This window comes from Monodelphis domestica, chromosome 7 (assembly GCF_027887165.1).
Source record: "Monodelphis domestica isolate mMonDom1 chromosome 7, mMonDom1.pri, whole genome shotgun sequence".
Lineage (NCBI taxonomy): Eukaryota > Metazoa > Chordata > Mammalia > Didelphimorphia > Didelphidae > Monodelphis > Monodelphis domestica.
In genome coordinates, this window is record NC_077233.1 from 288,565,347 (window position 1) to 288,588,926 (window position 23,580).

Below are 23,580 nucleotides of genomic sequence, written 5' to 3' on the forward strand. Positions count from 1 at the left end.
CTTTTTTGGGGTCACTAAATTCCTCTCAGTCTAGGGACGTGATGTATCTGTGGATTTATCCAATCATGTTATTATGGGTTGTCTTAATTCATTAGGATGCTTTCTTCCTTCTGACCACTAAGTTTCAATGAAATCCAATTTCACATAAGTATGGCATAACGAAGCCAGTTATACAATATGAACATGTTTTAGCAATATGTTTGTTCGTAACCAGAGAAGAAAAATAGAGATACATACTACACACATCTATAGAATAGTATTTATATACTGCAGGAGCATGTGAACGTAGACCTGCCCAGAGAGATGCAGATGCAGACACGCACACAGGAACTCCTCCACCCCCAGTGTTTACACTCTCCTCCAAACCAGATGGAACGTCTGAGGACCTCTAATTGAAATGAAGGTCCAACAAGTGGTCCCTGAAGAGCAGAACATCATTTCATGTTTACTATTATTTTATCTTGGTCAGAGGGAAAAAACACCATTGATTCAGATGAATCAGAAATCCAAATTCAAGATTTTTTTAAAAACATAACTCAATTCCATCTAAGTGTATGCTGTTGTGTGCTAGATTTGGACACAGGGGAGCTGGATTGGAATTCGGGCTCCTGCTCACTGTGTGATCTTGGACGAGTTCACCTCACTCTTACGGGGCTCTTCTGGTTCTAAACCGATGATCTGAAGTCTGTAACTCACATACATATAACGAGGGCCGTCCCTCATGGGGACTCACAGGTGCCTTTACTGCTTCTGACTGGGTACATGTGTTGGCTCAGCAATTGGGCATTTTGGAAATGAACTCTATAGTTGCTTCTGGCCATGAGGTTGCTCAAGCACTGAAAAATGCGAGTGCTGTTAAATGTTGAAGCAGTTCCTTCATCGCCTGTTAAGTCAAGAGGAGCTGATAATCCAGCGGACCTCTAAAAAGCAAGGGGAGACTCCACCTGGGACCTCGTTTTGATTTTCCCATTAACAAGTAGATGCTCTTTAATCTAGACTCCGTCGAAAGAAATAGGTGAGGTGGGCTGCGGGCTTTCATCTCACTCCGTCAACGTTCATATGGAACAGAAACTCAACTGGGTGTGTTCCAGCCTGGGCCATTTGCGATTTTTTCATCTTTCTGTTTCTTTTCCTGAGAAGACCCATTGTTCATTACATATTGAGGCTGAGAACTCCACTTTATGAATTTAAGCGTTCCAGAAGAAGTCTTGGGTTCAATGAGTGGCGCTAGCTATGGCCAGTGAAATTGTGCACTGCAGAAGAGAACCAGGAACCAAAGGAGGCTCGCAATCCTCTGGCCTGGCTGGACACGAAACGTAAATCTGGAGGGAGACCCGGCAGGGCTGAGGCAAGACGTCAACTACAAAGAGCTTATCATCAGTGTAGTGAAGGGCTGCATGTTTAGATGAGATTGAAGTGCCGTTTGCCAAGAGATAACCGTAGTGATGTTATAGGATTTTGTTTGAAGGTTTCATCGAGTCAAACTGAAACTTTTAGTCTCTTAACATTTCTTTTGTATGTAAGAAAGAAATACTTGTTTCACCTTAATTTAGATGGTGCATTAAGTAACTTCTTACTTCCCCTTTAGGGAGCTCTACACAAGAGTTCAAGGGCACGCTTTAACTTCTTTGCCCCAATGGCACCAGGGTGGGAGTTGAATGAGATCTTAAACAAAGATTTTTGCTGTTGTCCAGTAGTTTGAGTCATGTGACCCCAAACAAGTCATGTGACCCCAAACAAGGTATAAGAATGTGAAAAAAAGGCCTATCCCCTTTCTCATTAAAGGCCAAGATTTCCCAGACCTGAACTCAATAAGGACCACGTGCTTGATCCCAGAGCAGAGAGGCTCCTTAGGGAGGGGGAACGGGCACAGACTCCAGTGCCTTAAACCCAGTAGTATCTCCCAGAGTGATATAAAAATATCTGTACTTAAATCATCCCGAGCCATTGCTAACCTTGTTCATTCTTAAAACATGTATATGACTTAAGAGAAAGGTCTTCTCTGTATATTAAAACTCGACTCAGAATTCACTATTTGCTGTCTTTGGCAGTCTAGATTTACCTCTCCTTTGCGAGTCATTTTTCTCTTGATTTAGACATTTCTTCCACCCCCACCTCCCCTCAAGTCTTCTGCTTGCTCTATCCATCTTTCAGCTGGGAGTTCCTATATCTCTCCCGAGTGGCTTGCTCAGATCTTTTTCCAGTATTATTTTTCTACTGGGGAGGACTAGTATTTTACCCTTCCCTATCAGAAAAAAATGCCCTTTTCTGACTTTCCATATCTATAACTCATCTCTGCTACTTTCTTGATTTTTGGATAGGGTAATTGGACTTATTGATTTATAGTGGCTTTGCCATTCCCCCAGCCACCATTCTAAAATACAGAGAAGGAATTTTTGTTAAAGGCACAGTATACCTAAAATCAGAAATTTTAACTGTATATATTTTTATTAAAGATCAACAAGTTGATTTTTTTCTTTTTGGGGTTTTTGGCTTCTAGACACAACTAATGCATGCCTCATAATACAATAAACAAAAATTATGAGTTAGCTGGAAATTTAGTAGCATTAGATCACAAAGGAAAGATTATCCATATAATAAATACTATTTCAGTGTTCTAATATCTAAAATTAAAATATAAAAATGGGGGAGGTTGGTAAGAGTAAAAAGTATTAAAATATTTATCTTAACTCATGAAAATCAAACAAAATAATTTTATAGCCAAGTCTCAGCAAATAATAAAGGAAGACTGACTCAGGGTTGTAGTATAACCATGTTGGCAAACCTATGACATGAGTGCCAAAGTTTTCCAGAGGGGGTTTTTACCTCCCCCTCTCCACATGTGCCTGAGGGCATTTCTCACATCACTGGCCCCTCTGCCCAATAGTCCAATGGGAGCACTTCTGCCCTCCCCGATCTGGGGTAAGGAGGGGTTACGGCTCACATATGGCATGAGGGTTGTAGTTTGTACACTCAGTCTCTGAAAGGTTTACCATCACTATATTATAAGTATCTGTGGCTTGTATTGTGAAAAGAAGGAATATTATAGGAGAAAGAGAATAGAGTTGGAATACTATCTTAGTTTCTTCATTAAGCATGATTAACAAAGAGGCATTTCTTTCTCAAACTAATCCAAATGAGATCATATAATGAGTGTTTTCCCCATCCTAACCACCCATGCTTATCAATGAATACTACAATAATGGTAAAGGCATATTCTTTATCATTAAGGTGGTTAAAACATGTTTTCCTATTATAAGAAATTAAAATTTCATCCGTCAGGAGAAAATGATTTTTGAAAAGGTTACAAATGAAATGATACACTATGAAACCCCAAAATGGAAGCTAATATTATAATACTTTTATTCATTGAATCATCATGTATCTATATGAATCTATATTTTTTTCGTGGACCTCTTTAGCAGTCTCATGAAATGCATAAAATGAGATATACAACACTTCAAAGTTAACCAGTTATATTGAAATACAATATCAAACATTTTAAAAGAATAAGTTTAGAGACCCTCTATTAAAATTTTTTTCTCTATGTTTGTCTGAATGGATGTGTCTCTTCCTTTCCCCCTCCTTTATCTCTTCTTTCTTTTCCTTTTCTTATCTTTCCTTTCCTCTCCTTTCTTTTCTTTTTCTCTCCTTTCCTCTTTCCCTTTGTTCTTTCCTTCCTTCCTTCCTTTTTCCTTCCTTCCTCCCTTCCTTCCTTCCTTCCTTCCTTCCTTCCTTCCTTCCTTCCTTCCTTCCTTCCTTCCTTCCTTCCTTCCTTCCTTCCTTCCTTCCTTCTTCCTTCCTTCCTTCTTTCCTTCCTTCTTTCCTTCCTTCCATCTATATCTCCCTTACTGAAGGAACCCAACTCTGAACAAGGATGAATTATTAAACAGGAGAAGCCCTCCCTCTCCTGCCTGAGAGGTAACAAAACTTAGAGCCAAGGCTCTGAGCGAGTTGGAAATGATATACTTTGGTTAATCCTAGGCTAAAGAACTCTGCCTTTTAAGAGAACAAAATAGTACTTTGGTTAAAACAAACAAACAAACAAACAGTAGCTCTCTCTTTGAAAAAGATATTTATTAGTAAAAGCTATAAGATGTCATGTTTAGAGTTAGATGGAACCTCAGAAGTCATAGAATCAAATCTCGTTTATAGATAACGAAACTGAGATGGAACGGTGAGTGTGTCTTGCCTTGGGCTTTCAGGTAGTAAATGTTTTCACAGGTAGTAAGTGTTAAAGACCAGAACTGAACAGAGGTATTCCTCATTCTACGTCCAGTGGCCTATCCGTTAAAACATGCAGCTTCTTGGGAGGACCCAGAGAGCCCAAGGAGACACGAGAATTGAAGCGCTTTGAGACCCCATGAAGAGTAAGCCAAGAGACCAAATGCTTGCCTAAGTCAAGCAATGAATTGATGAGTTCAGTAGAAACCACAAGTCCTCTCATAAGCAGTCTTATCCCTGCTGGGAATCTCCAGAAACAGAAAATTATGACTGTATTTGGTCATTCGGTTACCGTTGGACATGAGATTTAAAACCAACTCTTGTGATTCCAAATTAAGAGTCTTCTTACCACGCTGCTCTGGATGCATAACTCAAATAACAAATACAGGACAGAACGCCGTAAACACATAAGCAAAATACTGAATGCTATTAGAAGTTCAGAAGAGTACGACGTCTAACTTAAACAATTAGCAAACGTTTCAGGGAGGTAACATTTGAGTTAAGACTTAAAACTCTGGAAATAGGAAGAATATTCCAGAGAGAGGAAACAGCATGAGCAAAATGATCTACGATTTATAAAGAACTTCAGAAACTGTCTAGCTTAGTGCTCTGCCCAGCTCTTTCAACATCCCCAACAGAAAGCCACTGAGCTTTTTGTAAATACTCCTAATGACAAAGGATTCACTACCTCATGAAACAATCTGTTCCAATCCTTAGCAACAGTAGCTATTAAGAAACTACTTTTTGGGAGGCAGCTAAGTGACTCAGTGGATTGAGAGTCAGGCCCAGAGACAGGAGGTCCTGGGTTCAAATCTCACTTCAGACACTTCCTAGCTGTGTGACCCTGGGCAAATCACTTAACTCCCATTGCCTAGCCCTTAACACTCTTCCTTCTGCCTTGGAGCTAATACACAGTATTGATTTTAAGATGGAAGGTAAGGGTTAAATTTTTTTAGATAAAAAAAAGAAACTACTTTTTGTATTGTATTTTATTTTACTTTCCATTGTCTTCAGTCTCCTGGATCTAGTTCTGCTTTATAGAATAATACAAATGTACTCCCTATTCTAACATGGAATACAGCTGTTATGTTTCTCCTTAGTCTTCTTTTCTCTACTATAAATTACCACAGTGCTTTCCAATATCCCACTCATGAATCTTTAATGAATATCACTAGAGTCGGAGAGTCTAAGTTTCAATCCTGCCTGTGCTATTTACTAACTGTATGACCTTGAGATATCATTCAACATTTTGGTCCTCAGCCTTCTTGTCTATAAAATAAAATTGGTTAAAGATTCTCTGAGATCCGCCCCACTTCTAGAGCAATTATTTGATTCCTCATAATGGGACGCCATTATGCCATAAAAATTATGATAAGGGATTCAGAGAGGCATGAGAAGACTGCTGTGAGCTGACAGACTGAAGTAAAAACCAGGAAGACAAATATAAATGATAACACTGAAAGGCAGCCAAACTCACATCAACTGGAATGCCCAAACTTGATCATAAAGAACAGATGATGAAAAACTTCATTCCTCTGATTAGAGTAATAAGGGAATAAAATATTGCATGGTTTATTATTAATTTTATTAATTTTAAAAACTTTTCTTTTCATGTGGGCATTATAAGGAAATTATTATGGCATATTATATTATAATTTGGTACATCACATCACCTTACATTAATAAAATATTTATCCTAAAAATAGAATGAAAATAAATATCACTAAAACAGAAATGGAAAAATGCGTAAGTACATAGATATATTTTTTGGTTTGCTGTGACACAGAGAACTAAAAAAAGGAATTTGGCATAAAGCGTAGCAACACAAGAATTATAAATCATAACATAGTTGAAGGAAGATCCTTGTGATGGTTGGAGGTTTTTTACTCTTAAAATACAGAAGGAAAGCCTTGGAATTCTTTTCACTAGAGATTCATGAAAACAGGATAAATATCCATTGCTCTGGGACAGCCTTGTCACTGGCCCAAGGTTCATAGCAATTTATGCCAGATGAGATTGAAGCAATGTGACTTCATTCATTTTATGGATGTATGCTCCTCTGATGTAAGCAAGCTGGCAAATATTTTGAATTCGTTTATTTGATTTATAGAGTAGTATTCCTCAATAAAGTGTCAGAGGCAGTTTCCCTTAAACTTTTTGATTAATTGATTGGCCTAAATATTCATTTGTATTTGTCGATTATGTTGATTATTATTGTTATCGTTATGATGTTCATTTTACAAATATAGATCCAAAAACTAGGAACTCATGAGTGAAAGAGCTGAAAGAACTCTGTTAGCCTTGGAAAAATAAAATGGTGTAGGCAGACTGGCATTGGGGTGTAAAGATTTGTACTTAAATTCAGATCTAACTTAGTTATGTGACACTGAGAAAGTTGGCTGAACCTCTGTAAGCATCTTTCTCTACATAAATGGGCTCATTTTTATTATATTTATTATAATTAGCAATATTTACTATAATATTGCTTATGCTAACAACCTCATGTGGTTGTGCTGAAAAGCTTTAGAAGCCTTAAAAGTATGAGAGAAATGTCAGCTTTGATGCGTTTCCATGAACATATCTACATCTCAGCTTCATATAGGATGTTACAGTTTATATGAATACGTAGAGAGTATAGATAGACAGATAGACACATACATATGTCCAGCTAGCTGTGAAAAATCTCCATTTATTCCATCAACATCTCTGTGACACAGATAAGCAGGTCTTATTATCTCCATCACAAATGTAAAAACTGAAGTTCACAGAAAACAAATGATTTGCCACAATACTGTGCCTTAGTTGTTATTGCTACCAAGTGGAATAACCTTCTTGATCCCAAGTCTTTCAACTCTAAGACTGTCCGATACATACTTTTTCCATGCTAGTGCATGATCTCATCCTTAACATTGATAGCACTAATGATCTTTCACTCACATTTCTGAACTCTCTTTTCCACTTTTCCTCACCCACTCATTTTGTTCAAGGGTGCACCGATTCCTTTCTTGTGCAACAGTTTATAACCAGAGCAATGGTTTAGAGGGACAAAACCCACTGGACCAGGAATTAGAAGGCCCGTACCTTTATCCCCGCTCTAAGCCTCTTAACCTCTGAGGAACCTCTACTTTCTGATCTTTCAAATGGAAAAATAGAACATAGTCACTGCGCCATCTTGTTTCTTTATAAAGCGATACTGAAAAGAAATCAAACTCAGAGTAATTTTAATTTTAATTAATTTTTTTAATTAATTAATTAAGCTTTGGCCTCAGAGAGTAGATGATGAGCTGTTCCTCTCTCCTTTCAGTAGGAAAAGGGGATCACAGGTATCAAATGTTATATAAATTATATCAGTTGGCTTTGCCGAACTGTTCCCCAACCCACCTCCATATACACACTCTTTTCTTTTTTTTTTAACAAGGGACAGCTCATTTGGAGTGGAGGACGTATACCTGGAAATTAATGTGATATATTTTTTAAATCAATAAAACATTTTAAAAAGTAAAATACATTGTACAACATTACACTTAATGGCAGTTCTGATCATAATCCTCTAGTTTATGGTTAGCAACCACTTCTCTCCTCTATCTTTCTCCTTATGGACATCAGCACAGCTAGTTGGTTAGTGGGAGGCAGCCCTTTAAATGTTTTCGTCTATTGGGGAAGGGGTTACTTTAACACACTTACCTCCCCCCACCCAATATTCCTGGTGCTTGTTGAAATTCCTGTCATTTGTCACCCTTGTGCGGAAAGTTATGAAAGACCCTCGTTAAAATGTATAGATTCTATCAGAGGTGACGTAGCATTAACTGGCACACAGAAAAAAGTTCAGATTGGAATATGTCATAAACACTACTGCAGGCATCCCTCATATTTCCTAGTGTGAGAGCTCCAATCAATTGAGGGGCAGTAAAACTCCCAAACCTTCTCTGGTCAGATGGAAACGCTATATTCTAGTGCTTGGTAGAAAGTTATCCAACTGGTGCAGGGGAAAAGAGCCATAGTCGGGTACTTTTCTGCTTTCTAGGGCTAATACTGGTTCCTTTTGTGCAGCAGTATTCCTCAAATTTCCTTTTTCAGCAACTTGAGAACTCTAGACAGCAGACTTTCAGAGCACCATCCTCTTACTTTTTGCCCTGGCATTTTGTACTTCTCTTGTGGCTATTTCTCCAGGCCCCCTTTCCCCCCATAAAAAAGTTTATGTCTGCATGTGTTTATTTTTATTTAGTGGCATCTCTCAAGATATTATTATTATTTTTAGTTATTTATTTAGAATATTTTTCCATGGTTACATGATTTATGATTTTTCCTATCCCTCTTCCCTCCCCCATCCCAGAGCTGACAAGCAATTCCACTAGATCATATGTGTATCATTGTTCAAAAGCTATTTCTTTATTATTCATTTTTGCAATAGAGTGATCATTTAATGCCAGAACTTCCATCATATCCCTTTCAAATCATGTGATCAATCATATGTTTTTCTTCTGTGATTCTGCTCCCACAGTTCTTTCTCTGGATGTGGATAGCATTCTTTCTCATAAATTACTCTGGATTGTACTGGATCATTGCATTGCTGCTAGTAGAAAAGTCTGTTACATTTGATCGTGCCACAGTGTTTCAGTGTCTGTGTACAATGTTCTCTTGCTTCTGCTCATTTCATTCTGCATCAATTCCTAGTGGTCTTTCCGGTTCATATGGAATTCCTCCAGTTCATTATTCCTTTCAGCACAATAGTAATCCATCACCAACAGATACCATAGTGTGTTCAGCCATTCCCCAATCAATGGATACCCCCTCATTTTCCAATTTTTTGCCACCACAAAGAGCATGGCTATACATATTTTTGTACAAGTATTTTTCCTTATTATCTCTGGGGTACAAACCCAACATGGCATGGCTGGATCAAAGGACAGGTATTGTTTTAAAGTCCTTTGGACATAATTCCAAATTGCCCTCCAGAATGGTTGGATCAATTCACAACTCCAATGCATTAACGTCCTGAATTTGCTACATCCCCTCCAATGTTTATCATTTTTCTTTGCTGCCATATTGGCTAATCTGCTAGGTGTGAGGTGGTACCTCAGAGTTGTTTTTATTTACATTTTTCTAATCAAGAGGGATATAGAACACTTTTTCATGTGCCTATTGATAGGCTTGTTTTCTTCAAGTGAAAACGGCCTATTTACATCCCTTGACCACTTGTGGATTGGGGAATGGTTTGATTTTTTTTGGTAAATTTGACTTAATTCCTTATATATTTGGGAAATTAAACCTTTGTCAGAGTTCTATTATAAATATTTCCCCCAGTTTGTTGCTTTCCTTCTAATCCAAGATATTCTTAAAGAACAAGTCTAATCAACTCATTCAAATGAAGGTATTAAGCATCACTAGTGGTATTTATTTCTTTACCACCATAGGAATATTCATAAGAGGAGGCTGAAAGATTTAATGCTAAGAACATAGTTAATATCTATGTGACGTTGCTGCATTACCTTTGGTTTTCTCTTAGGTTTTAAGAGAAATTTTTGTGAGATAGTAATTGTCAGGAAATGCATTTTCTATAAATGATGACTTCAGATCTATAACTCAGAAGTTTCTATTGAATGTCTTTATTATAATCAAAATAATCATATACTCCCAAATATATTGAGTATGGATTATGTTGTCATTAGGGACTTTACCATTCAGTTAAAAATGTGCCTTTTGACTCCTATTTCAAAAGATTTAACAGAAGGAACTCAGACAGCCTTCACCTACAATTCAAACTAAAACTATGAAAACACGCTTTGGTCGATACAAACAAAATGGTAAAGGCAAAGACCGTGTGCATGTGGCTTTTTTTTAAATGGTTCACTTTAAAAAAAGAAAGTTTACTTGACCGAATGTTGAGTACCTTGCAGTTTCTGTTTCTAGAAGTATTTCCTCTAGAACTTCTAAATGCATTATTGCCAATGTGTCGCATGTACATGTGCATATGAAAGGCTCTATTTCTATACCTCTTGAAATCAATGAGAACCGCTTCTAGGGATGGACGATGAACCTTATCTTAGCGAAACTCACTGAATTAAATTGCGTGATCTCTAAGGTTCTGAAATGGTCCAGATTGAACTGTACGTGCTGGTGCAGTGGGAGAGAAAGAGTGAGAAATACTCAGGACTCCCAGCTCTTATCTCAAACTGATCTTCCTTTAAGAAGCAGCCCAGTGTGATGGCTAGAGCACCCCACTCTGATTAAGTAACATTTGGATTCAAGCTTTGGCTCTGCCTCATCCTGCCTGACTCATTTTGAGCTCCTCGAGTGATTCTCTATGATTATAAGCTACAACACAAGCCAAACTGCCTTGGCAGGAACTTTCTTGTGGGGGATTCCATGTGGCAAAGCAAGCACAGGTCCAGTGCTGGCCGCTTTCCCACTTACTTACCCCCAATCTTCCCATTCCAAATATTTGGGCATTCTTTCTTTATTGAACCTCAAAGATGGCAAAAAGGCGGACGCTCCCTAAAAGCAAACACTGTTTCATTTTCATCAGGATAATCCTGTTGGCTGGCTCAGTGCTTGGCATAATTTCCATTTTTTAAAAATGTCCCATATTTGTGCTTTACTATCTATGGGGTACCCCATGTGTAAACTTTCTTTATGTATGCAAATCATTACTATATCTGCAACTTATAGTCTTAAAGGGTTACTTGGGAGGGCATTGAGAGCTTGAATAACTTGCCTGTGATAGCCCAACTACCTGGCGAGTATCAGAGGAAGAACTGGAACCCAGGCTCTTCTGATCATGAAACTAGCCCTCTATCCATTATATCATGCTGCCTTCATATGACAAATGTATGTTATTTTAGTGCCTACTATGTGCCAAGTAAAATGCTAAGAACTTTACAAATATCTCATTTTATCATTACAGCAACTCTGTGAGGTAGGTGCTTTATGTCTCATTTTGCATTTGGGGAAAAGGAGAGCAAGCAGAATTGAAGTGACCTCTCCAAAGTCATATTAGCTGGCATCTGAAGTCAGAATTTGGATTCAAGTCTTCCTGACTCCAGGCCTAGCACTCTTGCCACCATAGCACCTAGCTGCAATTTTAAATAGATATAAATAAATTTGGAATTGCTCTGTTTTCTGGAGAGATTTATTGGTGGGAGGAAGAAGAGCTATAGATAAGGAAATTTTGAAATAGAAATAATCTATTCCTCCTGCTCCTTTGTTTTTGACAGCGAAGTCTGAGCTTGTACAACATATTTGTACTTCCCCAACAGATTTCTAGAAGGAAGTCTAGTCTTTTCACAAAGACTTTTTCTGATTTTATCAATTAAATGGTTTTTCAAAGAACCATGCAAATATAGATAGATTAGGAAGTTTCAGAACTCATTTGCTTATACAGACCAACAGTCTAATGATCATAGAAGAAATAGAAATGATCATAAACATCAGGTTAAATATAGGATGGGTCATTCAAGAACTTACAACATTACACTAAAACCCAATTTACTACATTGCCCCACAAATCTTTCACTGAACACATCAATCTCATAAACAAAGCTTTTATTGCTTAGAAAGAATTATTCCAATCCCCTTTCCTCTGCCCCCTAGTCCTCTATCCTTTTTTTAATTTTTAACATTTTTATTTAATTAATTAATTTAGAATATTTTTCCATGGTTACATGATTCATGTTCTTTCCCTCGACTCCTCCTTCCTCCTGCCCCCAGAGCCAACAAGCAATTCCACTGAGTTTTACTTGTATCATTGTTCAGAAGCTATTTCCATATTATTAATATTTGCAATACCGTGATCATTTAAAGTAAAATTCCCCAATCATAGCCCCATCAAACCATATGATCAGTCATATGTTGTTGTTGTTTTTTCCTATGTTTCTACTCCCACAGTTCTTTTTCTGGATACGAAAAGTGTTCTTTCTCACAAGTCCCTCAGAATTGTCCTAGATCATTGCATTGCTGCTAGTAGAGAAGTCCACTACATTCGATTGTGCCACAATGTATCAGTCTCTGTGTACAATGTTTTCCTGGTTCTGCTCCTCTCACTCTGCATCACTTCCTGGAGGTTCTTCCAGTTCACATGGAATCCCTCCAGTTCATCATTCCTTTGAGCACAATAGTATTCTATCACCATCAGATACCACAATTTGTTCAGCCATCCCCCACATGATGGACACCCTCTTATTTTCCAGTTTTTTGCCACTACAAAGAGGGCAGCTATGAATATTTTTGTGCATGTAAATAACAGATTTTAAAGTCAAGAAATTGACTGGGAAAATTAACAAACAACAAAAAGAGACTAACAATAATACTGACAATAGTAGTTTAGATTTGTATAGTGTTCTGTGACTATGTACTCTTGACATGTCCTGCAGATTTACTTTCCCTATGCAAAGAATTCTTCAGTGATTTCCTTTTACCTAGTGAATAGAATCCAAACTCGACCTAACATTCAATCTAATACACCACCATCTTTTACCTCTTTGTCTTTTCTTACCTTATACTGTGCCCTTCCACTTGTTCTGCAGTCATTCAGTGCTTTCTCACCTTTGTGCCCTCATTTGCTCCATTCTATTTGCCTCAAAAATAATCCCCAACTCCACTCCATCTGTCTTTTGAGGGATTAACTTTCAAGGATTAACTTAAATTCTTTGACTCTAGGGAACCTACACAGGCTATCCCAATCAGAAATTATTTTTCTTTTCCTCCAACTTCACACCAAATGTTATCTTTCTAATAAATTTACAAACATTTAAGTGCCTATTATATGCTTCTGGGCATTGTGCTTGGTAATGGAAATTTACAGATGAAAAAATATAAGGTCATCTCTCTTAAAACACTCACAATACTGTCAATTATACAACAAACACACAAATAAATACACGAGGTTGGCTTGACAGGGACAATAAAAAGATCTACATAAAGTATCACAGCAGAATTTGAGGATAACTGATCAAACAATCAGACAAGGCTAGAGGGATGAGGATGCAGAGCTCATATGGCAATTTAAGAGCAAATTGCTCTTACATTTAGTACTTTAGGAACTACTTTACATTTAGATGCCATTTATATTTAGTACTTACTATTCTAATAAAGGAAGAGGCCATATAGTATGATGGATAGAGGGCCAGCATTGTCTAATAATAACAGCTAATCTTTATATAATCCTTTTTAGGTGCCAGGCACTGGGCTAAATGCTTTACAATTACTTCCTTTGATCCTCAAAATCACCCTGAGATATTGGTGTTATTATTATCTTTGCCATTTTAAAGATGGCTGAAGCAAATAGAGGTTAAGTGACTTATTCACTCACTCAGCTAGTAAGTGTCTGAGGCCAAAAGTGTTACAGATTCCAGTCTAGTGTTTTGTCCAATACATGACCTTAGGAAATATACAAAGCCCTGGATTAGAATTCTTTCTTCAACATATGCTGGTTATACGACTAGTATTATCATTTAATCTCTTGGTAATCTAAGCCACCAACTATTTTAAGACAAAAAGTGGCAGAGCAGTTTGAGATTCACATCAGTGAGGGATGTTTCCATACCAAGAAGCCTCTACAGCAGTGAAAATTATAGGGTCTTGATACCTTATGCTCCCACCGCACCTCAGAAGAAAAGACTGGGCACCAGGCAATGGAATCAAGAAGGCAAGACCAATGTAGTCCGAGCCCTGAAAGAATTACTGGGGAAACACAACAAAACCATATATAAATATGTTATCGGCTTGAAATATCTGAATAAGCTCTTCAAATATATGCTTTACTTTACACGTACAACCACAAGTTCTGTGCCTATCACTGACAGAGCATAGTATTAAGGCAAAAGAGTGGCCTTTTGTAGACTTAACAGAAAGTTCAATAGAAGAAGGTCTCCCTTATCTAATCAATGACAAGCTGTTGTTTACAGCATTGATTTCAAAGTCTTATGGCTGCCCTAGGTCTTTTTCATATTGCAGTGAGCTTGTTCCTAATACCCTTCCAGGGACATTAAGATCCTCTGATTAGAGATTTATAACTAATGCCATTTTTATTACATTTCTTCAGCCTTAGAATTTTTTTCTGCTGTGTATGTTATAGATCTATCTCTCCTCTCTTGAATATGATTAGCAATCACACATTTTATCAATGCACTGAGTAGTAAACAAACCTTTCTTCTAAAGCTACTTCATCAGAGTTGAATTCAGCCTAACTGAAAGGTCTTCTTTTGTTCTTCCATCCTTGTAATCACACCTCAGAATACTTTAACTGTATGCAACACTGAACACAGAATGTGCTCTTATGTCTCCCTATGATCATCAAAAGTAGCAAAATCCTTAGCTAAAGAAAACATAGAAATCTAAGTATTTGGAACCAAATCCAGGTTCGAAATAGCCAGGAAAATCTCTTGTTAACAGGATATAAGGCTGACATCAGAGGTGGCTTTGTAAAAGGATTCAGAGTGAATTTGAGCCAGGTAATTATTAGCCACATAATTAACTGGGCCCTAACTTGAGGGAAACTCTAGCCATAGACGTATACTTGGTGAAATCATTGTTCACACATAACAGTAGTTTAGAATTGTTTTTCATCCGAATTCTAACCAATTCAATTCCCCGGCTTGAATAAAGACTGCTCTGCATTGCAACTCCAGGAGCAAGTCAAGTAGTTGGCTGAAATACCTTTTAGAATAAATAGTTGAAGGCAAAAAGAAGTCATAGTACACAACAGGAAACTTAGAGGAGTAGGATGGGTAGAGACAAATCTGATAATTACTGGGGAAAATGGGTTTTTCATCAAATAGAGGAATAATGAGAGAACATGTGGCAGAATGCATAGAGAGTTGGCCTCAAAGACAGAAAAATCCACCTCTGACACTTACTAGCTGGTCATATGACCCTATACAAGTTACTTAACCTTCTCCCCAGGTTCCCATCAACTCTCGAAGGCTCTACATTCCAGAACCCGTACAAATCTGAATTGGTAGAAGAAGTTATCACTTTGGAAGATCCCTATACCAATGTCAACACTTGGCCAAGTACGTAAGTATAGTTAAATGCATTAGCAAGAGCAGACCCAGATGAATTAAAAACCTTAACAAGACAATGCATTTTAATCATGAAGAGAATGCATTTGTAGAAATTATAACTGTCCTAACTGGTCTCTTCTGGTCACTATATGTTCATAATAAAAGGTTGCTTCCCTACTCTGAATATGCCATTCCGGGAACACAGAGTTAACCACTACATAACATCTATTATGCTCTGGTGGGTTATCTATATGATTTCTTGGTGAAGTCAAAATGCTATACCTTCATGTGGATGAAGTAGGAAGTAGCTTAGTCTAATTGGTAGTATCCTAGAAGGATTTTACTACTAGACTTAAGCACCTTTGGGGATGAGAAATTACCTAAAGTGTACATACTTTATAAGAGCTCTACAAAGGATCCCTTCCTCACTTTGGAGCACCCTCAGACACTATTTCTCATGACAGCTGCTTTTCATCCATTTATGACTCATCAATAAGTCCTCTAATTGACTGCTAAACTTGAAGAACACGAGACCTTTGAAAAGAAGAGATAGTTTCTATTTGGGGCCTCTTGACTCTAGCTGCCAGGTTGACAAGAGGTAATTCTAGAGTGATATGGGGAAGGACAGGGTCCTTTTTCTGCCCCCAGCATCATGGCAACCTCACTCAAATGGCAGGTGGTTGGGGACCACAGCTAGACAAGCTTACACCTGGGTCTGTAGGCGTCCCTGTCATTCAGCCATTTCAATCATGTCTTCTTCATGATTGCATTTGGGGTTTTCCTGGCAAAGATAATGGAGTACTTTCTCTTTCCTTCTCTAGCTCATTTTACAGATGAGGAATTGATACCAACAGGGTTAAGTATCTTGCCCAGGGTCATACCGCTAGTAAGTGTCTGAGATTGGATTTGAGCTAGGAAGATGAGTCTTCCTGACTTGAGGCCCGGTCTTCTATTCACTCTGCCACATAGATGCCCATATCTGGAGGCCCCACCTTGTTGGTATTTTGAGTTTTGAAAATTCTGTACGTCTGTGGTTACAATGGTAGCATTAACTCCTGGAATAGGAGCATTTAACAGTACATGCACACAAGCATCATTCATTGATGGCAAGGGAAATGTCTTCAGTTATATCAGAGAAAGGCCTTTTACTTTCCCCAAATTAACCACACTAGTGCAATTGGGAATATCTGACCCTTCAAAAATCTCTGTACCCCAGCTGGATGCATGCTACTCCCTCCCTTTATCCATGACTTTTTCTGTGCCCCATACCTATTTGGGGGCTCAATATGTGCAAAATTTTTGTACATGGTCCTGAACAAAAAAATAAAAGAGTATTTTATTAAACATGTGACTAAACTGTTATAAATTATCAAAAGAAACTGTTATTCATGGCTTGAAGCATTCAATAATTGCCTACTTAATGTTCTGACTTCAAACAACCTTCTCCCTCCCTCTCAACCTCCATTCCCCCCAATAATTGTTATTCCCCCCAGATGATTTATAAACAACATTCATTCCGCAGTCATCAGCTTCTGCTCATCCAGTTTAGCTTGCTTTGGCATTTATTTTCTTCTCCAGGTGCAGTAATCTCATGGTTCCGCTGGGAGATTTCTGAAGGGAACCATTCTTCCTAAATGACAAATGGGAGCTATGAATTAAGGGCAGAGAATAGAGCTCACAAGATGGCCATATTAAAGAAAATGGGAAATATTGGTTTACAGCCCTTATACACTCCGAGGAAACTTGCCCTAACTCCCTTTCTCCTAGATGAGTCTTACCCCATGGATAGTGATTTTCTGATGCCATCAACGGAAGTCCCCCACAAGTGTATTTTCCCCTCAAGATTATCAGTTGAGAAACACGTTCATTAGTCAGGATTAAGTTATAACTTTTAGAAGGGATATTTACTAAGGTGGAACAATAAGAACGCTTGGTCTAAAATACCGCCCCAATGCTACACACTGTTTCAGAAATACTATAAAGTCCAGGGAAAATTCGACTCAAACTCAGAGATACACGTGGCAAAAGATGAATGCAGATCCTTGTTGTTTGAAGTCTCTTTTTGCCATCTGTGAAGTGCTCATGAAGTTCCCTTTAGGCATGATGTAATTTGTTTTCTGGGCTTGTCATGGAGCCATGATCCTATGTCTAGTCTGCCCTTGGATCCCAAAGCAAACACTGCCATCAACTCTTCTAGGGAACCTGATAGGAATATAAGAACTCTATTGTTCTCTGGTTTGACACCAAAGGTGTTGAAAATGAGGCCAAGCACAGACCACAATCCTCCTGAATGCAGGTCCAACAGGATAATAGCTAAAGGGCAGAGTAGACTGTTAAGGTAGGATTTGGGGTAAGGGAAACACAAGAGGAAAACATATAAATAAATTCTGCTTTATTGTTTGGGAAGCGTAGGAAAGGAATAAGGGTTCAGGAATATGCTTATTCTTAAACTTAATTTAAAAGATTATAACTAACTAAAGTATGTTATTGAACTAAAACCTTAACATCCAAATATCCCAATCTTACGCCAGGAGTCCAAATCAAATAGAGTCAGGATCTTATGTTGTTAGAGGTCCAAGTAAGTCCAGACTGATGCTGCCAGCAGCCAGAACCAGAAAAACTCCTCCCTGTGTTGGTCACAGGCAAACTCCTCTTCAAGGTCTTCCAGGAGAGCAGACTAGGTCATTCCAGGAGAGCAGACACACTGAGAAGACAAACTGTTGGACATAGAATCTTCCCAGATCCCCAGGCTCAGTACCCCATGTGCCCCTTGGTCACATGCTACTGTCAATGATTCCTAAGGTTTGCATTTCTCAGTTTTTGCAACAGTTTTGTAAATTGCAAACCTTTTCATCTTTTATCACATTCCCCCCTTTTGCATGTATAAAAAATCATATTGGGAACACTATTTTTGAATTTGCGCACAATCTAAAATACTTACTAGTTACCTAAACTAAGAAATCTACCCAAAATAACAAACAACCTACACTCAACTATCTTACTCTAACACTAACCTATTCTAGGGAATTTTAGGAAGGGAAAAGGAAAAGGAAAACAAAATAAATAAATAACAAGTACAAAAGTCAAACAGAAGCAAAATCAAAACAGCAAATACCATCAAACAAAAGATAAACATAACTTCCATGCAAATATCAAACTTAAAATACTCTTATCAGCTAAACCAGAACATTGTACTACTATTGCAAAACATTAACATTAAACTTAGAGAAAAAATTTGAAAATCACAATAAACACAACATTGTATAAGTTTCACACTGAAAACCCAACCAAACATTAAACTCACTTATGCAAATACATGTAACAATAGATATTAGTGAACTATGTACATAATTTACATATACATACATACAATATATACATGTATGCTATACACATGCACATATACACTTATGTACACTTTGTATTCACACATAGTTTACACATAAACATACACTATAATACAATTAATTTACAATCCTATTATATATCCTATTTACATATACTTACATATTTACTTACAATTTTGTTCAATACGTGATGTCATATGTTGTTTGTGTTGTGTAATGCATGATGTAATACAAGGCAGTATCTAATTTTCTTATCTTCACTTACTTAATTTTACTGAACTAATCTCTATCTTCAAAATACTTCTCCTAACTCAATTTTTATAACTAAACTAAATCTAAGTATTTAACTATATTTTGTTAGTAAATAATATATCTATAGCTAATCATAACATTGTTAATACCCTAACTATGCATTGGTTCACTCATTTAAGTAATGATTCAGTGTAAGCTAACCATGTTTATGTTTTATTATGTTGTTACTTTTGTTATGTCATGTTGTTTTGCTATTTAAATGTCAGTGTTACTGTTATGTAAGCATTAGGCTACTGTTGTATGCAACATACTTCCCCCTACTTTGGATCATTCCTTCTCTTCTCACCTCCTCCTTGAATATCCTTCTGCAATTCCATAGTAGGAAATATATTTGCGTTTGTATGTGAATAAATGCTATGTTATTATTCACTATAAAACATTACCCAAAGTATAAATTCATTAGTCCATTTATCCTGTCATTCTCTTCATTGCAAATTTCACAAAGTCTTTTAAAGTTGTAAACTTTTAGTCTTTTATCAATGTCCATTAATTCCTGAATTCTCCTCTTCATCTGCATGGTCCTCTTCTATCCTCTTCGGCAGGAATGTTTCTCTCCTTACTGATCTTTTTGACTGCAGACTCAATTTGACTGATGATTCTATCTTCCTGCAATCTCTTCTTCATTTCCTTCTTCTTCAATGATTTGTACATTTTCATTATTTTTTCCATGTGCCAATTTTATATATGAACAATGATACCATAAATCTCTACCCAAAACTTTTCCTGAAGACGGAGAAACCAACACAATAGTGTAAGGACATAACAAGCTTTCCTGTGTTGCTGATGTTTTAGCAAAATTTTTTACACATACCATATCTCCTGGTTCATAATTATGAAGAGAATACTCCAAAGGACCAGTTTGAATTAATATTGCCATATCATGTAATTCTTTTAGTCTTTTTTGTAAAGAACTTAAGTAAGAAGCAAGTTGACAATCTCCTCCTCAGAGAGATGTATAGACTGTCTTACTAGCTTTTGCTTGTAGTGGAGCATGTCCAAAGACCATTTCATAAGATGATATGTGTAAATCTGCTCTTGGCAGTTATGGGGAGAATCTCTGGCCATTTAAGGTGAGTTTCAGCACAGAGCTTCCCCACCATAGTTTTTATTTCCTTATTCACACCCTCCATTTGCCCTGAACATTGTGGATGATGAGGCACATGATATTTTGGTGTTATTCCTAGACTTTCATAGACTCTTTTCAGGATGTCTTGAGTGAAATGGGATTGTTTATCAGAGTCTATTATTTATGGTACTCCAAATCAAGGTATAATTTCCTTAATCAACACTTTCACCACAAAGCTAGCTGTATTTGTATTTGATGGAAAAGCTTCAGGCCATTTGGTTAATCTATCAACAATTACCAAGCAAAACTTGTATCTTCCAGCTTTTGGCATGCTGATGTAATCAATCTGCAGACTCTCAAATGGACAATATGCTAAAGGTCTACCACATAAACCTTTCTGTCCCAATGCTCCTTGATTGAATTTTTGGCAAACAGAACAGCTTGAGCAGATCTTATTTGCTACAATACTTATTCTAGGAGCTACCCATTGTCTCTTTATGGTGTCAATTACAGCTTGAGTACCAAAATGACCTTTTGTGTGAATGGCTTGATACAAATAGGTATACAGGTCTTTTGGTAACAGCAGCTTTCTTGTATCTACCATATACCATGTTCTTTTCTTGCTCCAAATTTCTCTTTTCATTTTTGTATTTCTGAATCTACATAAGCTTTTTTTAGATAATCAGATTCTATAGTTGATAAGTTCATAATACACAGTGGGGCATTTATGGCCGCAAATTTTGCAGTTATATAAATTCTATGATTTCCTTTAGCAACTGAATCTATTCTATTAGTATGACTTCTACAATGGATTACCGCTAGCTGTTTAGACTTCTGGATAGCATCCAACAACTCAGTTAATATTTCTGCATGAGCAATTGCTTTTCCTGATGCAGTAATAAAACCTCATAGTTTCCAGATCTTTCCTGTAGCATGACAAACAGAAAAAGCATAATGAGAGTTTGTGTAAATGTGTGCACTTTTACCAGCCGCCAGAAGAAATGCTTGCTTTAAAATGATCAACTCTGCATTTTGAGCACTAAGGTTACTAAGTAATGATCCATACCACAGTGTCTCAAATTCTGTGACAACTGCAGCACCTGTACATCTAATTCCATTACACAAATATGAAGATCCATCTCTGAATGAAACCAAATCTGGATTTTCGAATGCAGTGTCTTTTAAATCCATCCTTGGCATATCCACTAGATCTACTACTTCTAAACATTCATGCAATGGTTCACTGTTCTTTGGCAAATCAAGAAGAAGTGTAGCTGGGTTTAATACACTACACCTTTTCAACGTGATGTTTTCACTACCTAGAAGAATAATTTCATACTTAGATATTCATTGGTCTGAATAAGCTTGATTATGAAATTTCCTCATTAGTGCTTCTATTTGATATGAACAAAATGCTGTCAATGGACATCCCAAAACTAAGTCTGATGACTTCTGAACTAACACAGATGCAGCAACTACACCCCTTAAACAAGGAACTATACCTGCAGCAATTGGATCTAGCTGACAACTATAGTATCCAGTTGGATGATAACTTTGTCCTAATACACCTTTGGTCTCATTCACAAATAATTGAAAAAGTTTAGTATAGTCTAAGATTCCAAGAGCTGGTGCAGATAAAATCACTTCCTTAACCTTACTTAAGGCTTGCAGATGTTCAGGTTTGAGTTTCAGAGGTTCTGGTTCTGTATTCCTGGTTAGATCTGTTAAACATTTAGTAATTTTGCTGTATCCAGGTATCCATTGTCTACAAAAACAGTTGCCCCAAGAACAGTTCTGAGTTGCTTCTTGGTCTTAGGTGCACTCAGTTTCTGTATATCAGCTACTCTTTTCTTAGTGATACTTCTGGAACCCTCTTAAAACACAAAACCAAGATATTCAACCCATGACAAAAGCCACTGAAGTTTTGCTTTAGAGAGTTTATGTCCCATGTTTATATAATTCAATCAAAATAATCTTGCTATCTCTCAAACACACTTTAGCAGATGGAGATGCTAGGAGGATATCATCTACAAAATGTACTATTTTACTTTCCTTGAACGATATATTTTTTAAGGTCTCTGTTCACAATTTGAGAGAATTGGCTTGGGCTATTACAGAAACCTTGTGGAAGATGAATGAAAGTCTACCGGCCACTATCCCACATGGAAGCAAAGATCTTTTGAGAATGAATTGGTATCGTGAATTGGTATCAAGAAGAACACTGAACATAAATCTACCATGGTGAAATATCTTGCTTGACTTGGAATGGATGATATCATAGTAGTTGGTCTTGGTACTACAGGATGAGTCTTAATTACATGATCATTTACATTTCTTAGATCCAATATGAATCTATAGGCAACTTTGCCATCTTGATCGAGCTTTTGGTTTTTTTTTTTATTGGCAGTATGGGAGTATTGTAATTTGAAAAACATGGTATTATGATCCCGTGTTGAATTAGGGACTCAATAATAGGTCTTATTCTGTCTATAACTTCTTTGCGCAAAGCGTATTGAGGAATACAAGGAACTTGTCTGTCGTTGGTTCTCACTATTACTGGATCAGCTGATTTCAATAGGCCAACATTTATGGAAGACTTTGTCCCCTAAACCTTATCCTCAGGAATATATATATGGGCATCTAGGCATACATAGAAATGTGTGTTCCATGCTTAATGGACCAAGGGTAATCATTTTAGGTTGTAATTTAGCTACTCTCTCTGGTTTTCCAGTAGCTCCAATCACTTCCATAGTACCAACAGCTCTACAATCTTTGGGAAGACTTTGGAAAACTGATTTACTGGCTCCAGTATCCACCAAAAGATCATATATCTGATCCCCTACATTTACCAAAACATAGGGTTCAGTACCATTTGGAGGTTGGAAGGTTTCAAGAATTGGTGCAAGCATAGTAACATCAGTACAAAACGCAGTCATTTCCTGTCCATCCAAGTCTACATCTGCTTGAATTATATGACTTTCCCAGGATTTTGCATCATCAGCTTTTATATTACTCTCATTGGTCTTTAAATTTTCCATCTTAGTATCATTGTTTCCATTTACAATTTCATTATTAGTATTTAGTTTATATTCTTCATTAATTTCTCTTATTATACATTCATTAGGATTTTCTATTAAATTTATATTACAATGTTCTTTCTCTGTACAATTATTTACACCAATTATATCCTCCTTTGATTCAATTCATTCATTTGTATCACCATGTATTTTATTTTCATTACTCCCAATTTCATTTATCCTCAACTCATTTTCATTCATATCACACTCATTTCTTGATTCATTTTCATGTGTTCCAAAGGGAAACCTTCATAAGGCATTAGCATCCAGTAGCACTGGACATGGAGTCAGAAAGACCTGATTTCAAATCCTGGCCTACAACACTTACCCCCTATAGGACCTGGGCCAAGTCATTTAATTCATGCTTGTCTCAGTTTCCTCATCTATAAAATAGTGATAAAATAGCATTTACCTTACAGGATTATTGAGAAGAGCAAATGAGAAAATAATTGTAGTCTTTCTAGTTCAGTGGTTGGCACATATCCTCTATATAAATGTTAGCTATCATATCATTACTAATTGGGAAATACTTAAAATAAAAAAATAGATACCAT